Source organism: Lissotriton vulgaris, chromosome 2_1, assembly GCF_964263255.1.
Source record: "Lissotriton vulgaris chromosome 2_1, aLisVul1.2, whole genome shotgun sequence".
In the NCBI taxonomy this organism is placed as follows: Eukaryota; Metazoa; Chordata; class Amphibia; order Caudata; family Salamandridae; genus Lissotriton; species Lissotriton vulgaris.
The window spans coordinates 26,056,591-26,065,193 of NC_141687.1; the positions used below are offsets into that span (position 1 = coordinate 26,056,591).

General features: G+C 47.9%; 1 protein-coding gene across 3 annotated transcripts in view; it reads right to left on the minus strand.

Annotated features, from left to right (window-relative positions):
• Nucleotides 1-6,934, minus strand: part of LOC147729489 (apolipoprotein L3-like) — a 205,446-nt gene extending 198,512 nt beyond the window's left edge. Inside the window, exon 1 of one of the 3 annotated variants that reach the window (XM_086954355.1) lies at nucleotides 6,653-6,934. The gene's annotated coding sequence lies outside the window, so the exon portion shown is untranslated. The remainder of the gene's footprint in view (nucleotides 1-6,652) is intronic. The other 2 variants (XM_086954358.1, XM_086954357.1) reach the window with 2 other exon arrangements.
• Nucleotides 6,935-8,603: the final 1,669 nt, after the last annotated feature.

Below are 8,603 nucleotides of genomic sequence, written 5' to 3' on the forward strand. Positions count from 1 at the left end.
GTTGGGTCTTGACGCAAGATAACGATGGTCTGGGGTGCGTGGGGTGAGTTGGAGGTATCCTTTGTACCCTGAGAGGCAACGTCACTATCCGCGGGCTTACCATTTAACCATCAGGTTGCAAGATCTGTGGCCCCTCACCTTCCCCTGAGCTACCTTGCAAGATAATGTTAGTAGGTTGTTGGGGGATAGGCGGTCGAGCTTTGGACAATCTTCCCATAGAGGATCTTTTGTCAAATGCAATATCCAACGATAATCTCTTTTCTGTCATCTCAATTTCATGGGCTAAGACAGAAGTTGCTCTTATGAGGAATTGGTCCAAAGTACCTATTATCGATCCTCCGGCTATAGATTTCCTGGCGTTACCTCCCCTGATGGAAGACATGATGGTAGAGCTGCCAACTTCACCATACACTGTCCAGTTACTTGAGGATTAGTTCGGATGGAACATACATGCACACTAACCTTAATATAAATGTTAGATGGGGGCCCGTCCCGTCCTCGTCCGTACTCGAACGGGCTCAAACGGGCCCGGCCTTGGCCCGGGCTTGGCCCGGGCTTGGCCCGGCGTGCTCCCACACGCGTTCCGCAAAGCGGTAGCCATGAGCAATTAAATACGGGTAGGTGGGCGGGAAGAGGCACACAGCTGCAGGGTATTATGGGGCTGCTGGTCCTCGCAGTCCAGTCACGGCAATACAGGCAACAGCAACACGTTTCAAGTCACTGCTGCGAGCGGCTCCCGTGAAGCGGGGGCCGCAAGCAGTCTAATACAGGCAGGTAGGTGGGCGGGAAGAGGCACACAGCTGCAGGGTATTACGGGGCTGCTGGTCCTCGCAGTCCCGTCACGGCAATCCAGGCAAGAGCAACACGTTTCAAGTCACTGCTGCGAGCGGCTCCCGTGAAGCGGGGGCCGCAAGCAGTCTAATACAGGCAGGTAGGTGGGCGGGAAGAGGCACACAGCTGCAGGGTATTACGGGGCTGCTGGTCCTCGCAGTCCCGTCACGGCAATCCAGGCAAGAGCAACACGTTTCAAGTCACTGCTGCGAGCGGCTCCCGTGAAGCGGGGGCCGCAAGCAGTCTAATACAGGCAGGTAGGTGGGCGGGAAGAGGCACACAGCTGCAGGGTATTACGGGGCTGCTGGTCCTCGCAGTCCAGTCACGGCAATCCAGGCAAGAGCAACACGTTTCAAGTCACTGCTGCGAGCGGATCCCGTGAAGCGGGGGCCGCAAGCAGTCTAATACAGGCAGGTAGGTGGGCGGGAAGAGGCACACAGCTGCAGGGTATTACGGGGCTGCTGGTCCTCGCAGTCCCGTCACGGCAATCCAGGCAAGAGCAACACGTTTCAAGTCACTGCTGCGAGCGGCTCCCGTGAAGCGGGGGCCGCAAGCAGTCTAATACAGGCAGGTAGGTGGGCGGGAAGAGGCACACAGCTGCAGGGTATTACGGGGCTGCTGGTCCTCGCAGTCCCGTCACGGCAATCCAGGCAAGAGCAACACGTTTCAAGTCACTGCTGCGAGCGGCTCCCGTGAAGCGGGGGCCGCAAGCAGTCTAATACAGGCAGGTAGGTGGGCGGGAAGAGGCACACAGCTGCAGGGTATTACGGGGATGCTGGTCCTCGCAGTCCCGTCACAGCAATCCAGGCAAGAGCAACAAGTTCCAAGTCACTGCTGTGAGCGGCACCCCCTTTCAGCTCTGGGTGCAGCTCCGAGCTAAAAGCAGACATGCGGGGGCTTCTGGGTGTGTCATGGGGTCAGCAAATTTCACTGATAATAATTCAGCCTATTTCACTGGGACTGGCCTGGGTCAGTGCAGTCATAACTGATGGGTCTCGAATCCAGCTGCGCCCCCACTCCCCTCCTTTCATGGATTGCATTACATTTCAAGGCTATTGTGGATGGCAGTTACTTGGTGTCCTCAGTATAAAGGTCTATGAATAAATATATTGAATCATACTTTTAGAAGCAGCAGCTGGGTAGTTGGCACTTGGTGTCACGCACAATGACCTGTGATTTCCTCATAAATGCAGATACACTGCACAAAACCCTTTCATAACCAGAGTGCTTAAAGTACACTTTAAGAAGGTGAATTTCCTCCACATATTTGTTAAAGTACGTTTTGTAGAATCCCGTTCAGTGGCCGACCATCCCTTCTCTTTTTCGGTTTCACCTTCACTGCGCTTAGGCTTTGCTTGTGAAATCTATTGTATTTAATATGTCTTAAAGCAGCTTCTCTTATCAGTTCACAAGGCCCAATCCGCTTTAGTGGGTAGAACTTTTTTTCTTATAATAAGGCTGCACACTATTTACTGTTTACAGATACTTATCTCCCCCTGTCTGCATGCATGTACCATATGTATCTTCTACTAAAGCTGTTTACACTGTTTAAGCCCCATTCACTGTCGAATCTTCAGGTACTGTTAAACTATAAGATAAGATCTCTTCCCACAGAATAGGAGACAGCTTCTAACAGTATACTGGAATGCTTGCTTTTTATTACTTCGTTGAGTAAAGGAGATGCTTTAGCCTGGAAATGTTTGTGGCATTTCCTATTCATGCATCAGTACCTTTTTTTGCACTTTATATGCATTATCGGATCGATGTTACTACTATTCAGGCAGTCACAATTCCAGTTCAAAGGGGCTTGATTGAAAGGGTGCAGCAGGTGCAGAGGCACCGGGGCCTACAGTTGTCATAACTCCACTTAACACCTAACATTACTATATTTTACTACTAAACAGGCAGTCAAAAGTGCAGTCATCTAGCAGACACTAGGGCTATGATTTCAATAGTGCAGGAGGTGCAGTGGCACTGGGGCCAAAGGCTCTAGGTACTAAACACCAATTATTGCTACATTTTACAAGTAAACAGGCAATCACAAGTGCAGTTATATTTCAGGCACTAGGTCATTATTTGAATGGTGCAGAAGGTGCAGTGGCACCAGGTCCAGAAGTTGTCAGAACTCCTCTAAACACCTAATATTGGTATATTTTACTACTATACAGGCAGTCACAAGTGCAGTTATCTTGCAGTTAAATGGGGCTTGATTTGAATGGTCCAGCAGGTGCAGTGGTACTGGGGCTAAAAGCTCTAGGGACACCACTAAATGCAGAATATTGCTAAACTTTACTACTAAACAGGCGTTGTTACCTAACAGGTACTAGGGTTATGGTTGTAATGGTGCAGCAGGTGCAGTGGCACAGGGGTCAAATGTTGTCAGAACTCCTCTAAACACCAAATATTGCTATATTTTACTACTAAACAGGCAGTCAAAGGTGCAGTTATCTAGCAGAGACTAGGGCTATGATTTCAATGGTGCAGGAGGTGCAGTGGCACTGGGGCCAACAGCTCTAGGTACTAAACACCAATTATTGCTACATTTTACAAGTAAACAGGCAGCTACGAGTGCAGTTATATTTCAGGCCCTAGGTCATTATTTGAATGGTGCAGAAGGTGCAGTGGCACCAGGTCTAGAAGTTGTCAGAACTCCTCTAAACACCTAATATTGGTATATTTTACTACTATACAGGCAGTCACAAGTGCAGTTATCTTGCAGTTAAATGGGGCTTGATTTGAATGGTCCAGCACAGTGTTTCCCAAACTGTGGTCCGCGGACCCCCAGGGGTCCGTGACACATTCCCAGGGGGTCTGTAGGCAACAGTTTTAAAAGCACAGAAATGTTTCTTGTATAATTAGCAGCTTTCCAGCAACAATAAAAGTGTCAAGAGAATGCCAGTGATTAATGTACCTGCTGGAGAGTGAGGAGAGTTTTGTTCAGTGGCAGCTTTGATTTAACTAATGCAGCACATAGGGTTAATGTGGCTACTGCAAAGAACGTGTAACATGGATCTTAAAAAGCAGTATTTTAAATGCCTAGGCTCGTGGTTACTGCTTTTGTCACAGAGATTCTTTTGTTACTGTGCACTTTATAAGTGACAATCGTAATCTAGCAGAGGGACCTATAAAATGTCATCAAAGAGCTGCTTGAAAACTGCATGGCACCAGTTAGTAACTTATATTTTGCCCCAGTTATTAATTATCCTGATGCTGCTAAAAAGATATATTTGGGTGGAAATAACTTTTTAATGTTAAAGTCAATGCTAGCCACCGTGTTATGTTCTGAATCCTAAGTTTGTGCTTTTCCAGACCAAGCACTCTTTACACATTTTATATACACACTGATTTACATGTATGATTCAATGTCTCTATATGTGTGTGATGTAAAGTGCTCTGACATCCTACAATGGTATGAGAGATGCTATAAAACAAATGAAATACATGTGACAGAGGGGCTATTACTTCAATATAAAATACTAAGGGCCAGATGTACGATCTGTTTTTATATGCGCGAACGGGTTCGCGAACCCATTTGCGCATGCAAAAACCTATTGGGCCATGTACATAGCCCATTTCGCGAGTCGCAATTTGTTTGCGACTCTCTAAATATGTTTTGCAACTTGCTATTTGGAAGGGGCATTCCCTTCCAAATAGCGAGTCTCAAAACCATGTACATATGTGTGCGGTCGCAAAACAGTCACAGTTACCACCTACTTCAAGTAGATTGTAATGCATTCGCAAATGGGAAAGGGTCCCCAGGGGACCCCTTCCCCTTTGCAAATGCATGCATAATTATTTTTTAAGGGCAGGCAGTGGTCCCAGGGACCTCTGCCTGCCCTTAGAAAATGATAACAAAACGTTTCATTTTCTTTTTTTTTTTAAATGCATGGTAAACAGGCTGCATTTTAAAAAAAAACTGCTTTATTTAAAAGCAGTCCGAGACATGGTGGCCTGCAGAGCCCAGCAGGCCACCATCCATGGGAGGGCTGGACTTCCCAATAGGCTTGCAAATTGCGAGAGGCTCATTAATATTAATAACCTCACAATTTGCGACCCCATTGGGAATCCCAAACAGTGTTAAACACACTGTTGTACATTTCATTTAGCGACTCATAATTTGCCACTCGCAATGTGTCGCCAATTGCGAGGCGCTAAATGAAATGGTTGTACATCTGGCCCCAATATCCTTAGTACTTTGAGTATTTGTTTTGTGTGCACACGTGTGTATTTTTTTCGAATGACTGTTTTAATGTTTGAAATTTAACTCATACAAATTTCTTGGGGGTCCCCGGCTTCCATTTGTAACTCAATGGGGGTCCTCAGGAATCTAAAGTTTGGGAACCACTGGTCCAGCAGGTGCAGTGGTACTGGGGCTAAAAGCTCTAGGGACACCACTAAATGCAGAATATTGCTAAACTTTACTACTAAACAGGCTTTGTTACCTAACAGGTACTAGGGTTATGGTTGTAATGGTGCAGCAGGTGCAGTGGCACAGGGGTCAAATGTTGTCAGAACTCCTCTAAACACCAAATATTGCTATATTTTACTTTTAAACAAGCAGTCACAAATGTAGTTCCCTTGCAGGCACTAGGGACATGATGTCAATGGTGCAACAGGTGCACAACACAGGGGCCCAAAGCTCTAGGAATCCCTCCCAGCACCAAATATTGAAATATTTAACTACTAAACAGGCAGTCAAAAGTGCAATAGGGTCATGATTTGAATGGTGCAGTGGCACCTGGGACAAAAGTTTTCATAACTCCTCTAAACACCCAATATTGCTATATTTGACTATTAAACAGACAGTCACAAATGCAATTATCTTGCAGGCACTAGGGCCATGGTTTGAATGGTGCAGCAGGTACAGTAGCACAAAATATTACTATTACATCAATTAACTATATTATTTACCTCTTTCATTTCGCTTTTTTAAATTGTGCTTTTACTTGCCCATGCTGTACAACTAGTAACAGCTCAATATATTTCCTTTTTGTACATAAACAGTTATAACACTTTAACAGACTCTCTGTAACTTATAGTATACAACTACTCAGCAAGCTACAACATACACAACATACAACAAAAACAGCGTATTATTAATCACATAGGCGAAAAACAAATGCATTTACCAATGCTTGTTTAAGTTTGCATGGAATGGTGGATTGCATTTTATGGAATGCTGTCACGGTAAAGCGTAAGTCTCATTTCTTCTGAGACCTCCTCCATTACACCCTACATACATTTACATGCAGTGACGTCATTGGGTATGCAAATCAGGTCCTACTTCTGCTTCCAGGACCTGATGAGTGCAGATCCACCCGTTATGCTTTCTCACACAAAGGTCAAAGTACATCTCTTGTGTCAGGGTGGGGCGGCCTGTGCGGCGAGGGCTTTACTCATCAACAGCCCTGAGACACGGGCAGGACATTCCTGCCAGGAACAAGGGCAGCAGTGCATGAATGGGGCCGAGAAAGTGCTTATTCCCCCACAACCCCCAAGTTCAGCGCCAGGTGCGGCTGCACCTGTCGCACCGCCCTAAAGCCGGCCCTGGCTTCGCTAAGGCCACCCACTCTTTAAGCAGCTCCCCGAGCGCCCCTCTGCTGTGGGGGCCTGCACAGAGCCACAACAAAGGGCGCCTAGATAGAAAATGTAAATGCAAACATGATTGGCGCTATACAAACTAAACATACAGCGTACAACGGCGACAGAAAGCAGGGGGCCCCGCCGGGGCGGGGGACGAGGCAGCAAGCAGTGGCCGGAGTTGGGGACGGGAGGGGCACGTGAGCGCTATCCACACGGGGCGCCTCTCAGAGCTACTCACCTGCAGCAGCGGGGTAGGAGTCTTAGAGCCTGGAAGCCGTGAGCGCAGCGCTGGGCGTCGAGTGTCTGCTTGCGAGCTCCAGAAAGGAAAGGCCCTCACAGAGGTGAAAGTGAAAGAGAGGGAGAGAGTTTCAGGACAAAGGGCGTTTATTGCTGCTCTCTGCCCTGGAACCGAGCAGAGCCCCAGTAACTTATTATCGATCTATTACAAGCAACCTACCCTGGGCAAACACCACCAGGGGATTGGAGACGAGCCTGAGCAGGGAGTGACAAACACGCGACTGAGCCCAGACCTCGACAGTTTCCGAAGAAGGAAACTGCTGTGTTTTTAAACATTAAAGTATACAAAAATGTGATGACTGGAGCTCTTGAATTATTTCAACCACTGGTAATTATTTGGGCGGCACCCCAATCCGTTGTTATTTGTACACCATAGGAGGGGGGTGGGCGCACACTGCCTCACACCCCAATGCATCATAATAAATGCAGTGCATGATAACACTTTCTTCGGTGCCAAGCTTTCGTTTTTCACCCTTGTGGGTGCAGTTAGTGCTGTGTATCTCCAGACAGGTGTTTCAGGATAATCGTCCTTCTTCAGCTGAGAGCAACACGTTTTTTTGGGGGTGCTGGAGATAATGCCCAAGGTCTTCTCAGGCCTCAGTACCACTCGCGGGGCGCAGGTGCATCAACCAGAGCTCGTCAGCTCGTTAGCTCAAGAGAGCCTTTTCAAATAGGAGGGGGTGGGCGCACAGTGCCTCACATTGGGGCAAACTGAGTGCTGCGGTGTGAGGCAGTGTGCGCCCACCCCCTCTTATTTTGTACACCATGTCACCTCAGTTTGGACCCAGACGTGGGTCTCGGGCTCACTGACTGAAGAGCCCTAACCAGGATGCTTGTGTTCGGGTTCAGGGAGGACCTGGCCTGGCAGTTCGGGCGGGGCTGTCCCATGAGGAGCGGTATTGAGATATTCAGGGACCACGCCACCTTCAAGACAGCACTCAACCAGTCCCACCGCCTCCTGACAGAAACAAATAAGAACGCCCTAGCAAACCGCATAGAAACTAGCATGAGCCAAAGCAAGGAACTTTTCACCATCGTGAAGGAGTTTTCCACCCCCAGCCACTGAGGACGACATCATCCCCTCCCAAGAACTGTGTGACACCCGGGCGGAGTTCTTTCATGACAAGAACTGAACCATCTATGAAAACTTTCACCCCCCCCCGCCACCGACAGCATCCGCTGCTCACTTCCGCTTCCACAAACCCAGAACACTTGCTCACCTCTAAGGGACCCTCTCACAACTAAAGCCACAATCTCCACAGACCCCTGTGCCCACCACATCTTCACTATGGGAGCAAAAAAGTCCTGTATGCCTCCAACACCTCTGCCACGTTTCCTGAGGACTTGAAACACGCTGGAGTGGGGCCCCTCCTGAAGAAACCATTCGCTGACCCAGCAGAACTGAAGAACTACTGGCCCATCTCCCTACTCCCCTTTCCTGCAAAGGTTCTTGAAAAAGCCATCAACAAGCAACTCCACAACACGTGGAACACAACAACCTCTTGGACCCCTCTCAATCCTGATTCGGAGCAAAACACAGCACCGTTTCACAACCACTAACCTTAGAAGCCGGATACAGCAGGAGCAATGAAAAGATGCTGCGTAACCCTATCCCCCAATATGGAATGACCTGCAAGTATACGACTACCACTCAACAGGAGACCCAATTCTAGGGGAAAGGGAAAAAAGGGACATAGGAAACAATAACGAAGCGGCTATGAAAACACATGATGGGGAAAGGATCTGGAGTTGTAGGCTTTACTCCTTGTCTTGTCACTCCAGCTGTCAAGCCTCAAGTTCCCTGAAGTAAAACACAAGCACAACACATATATAATAGCCACAGGTGTAAAATGAGTAAGGCACATAAGAATCTATGTGTAAGCACTTACGTT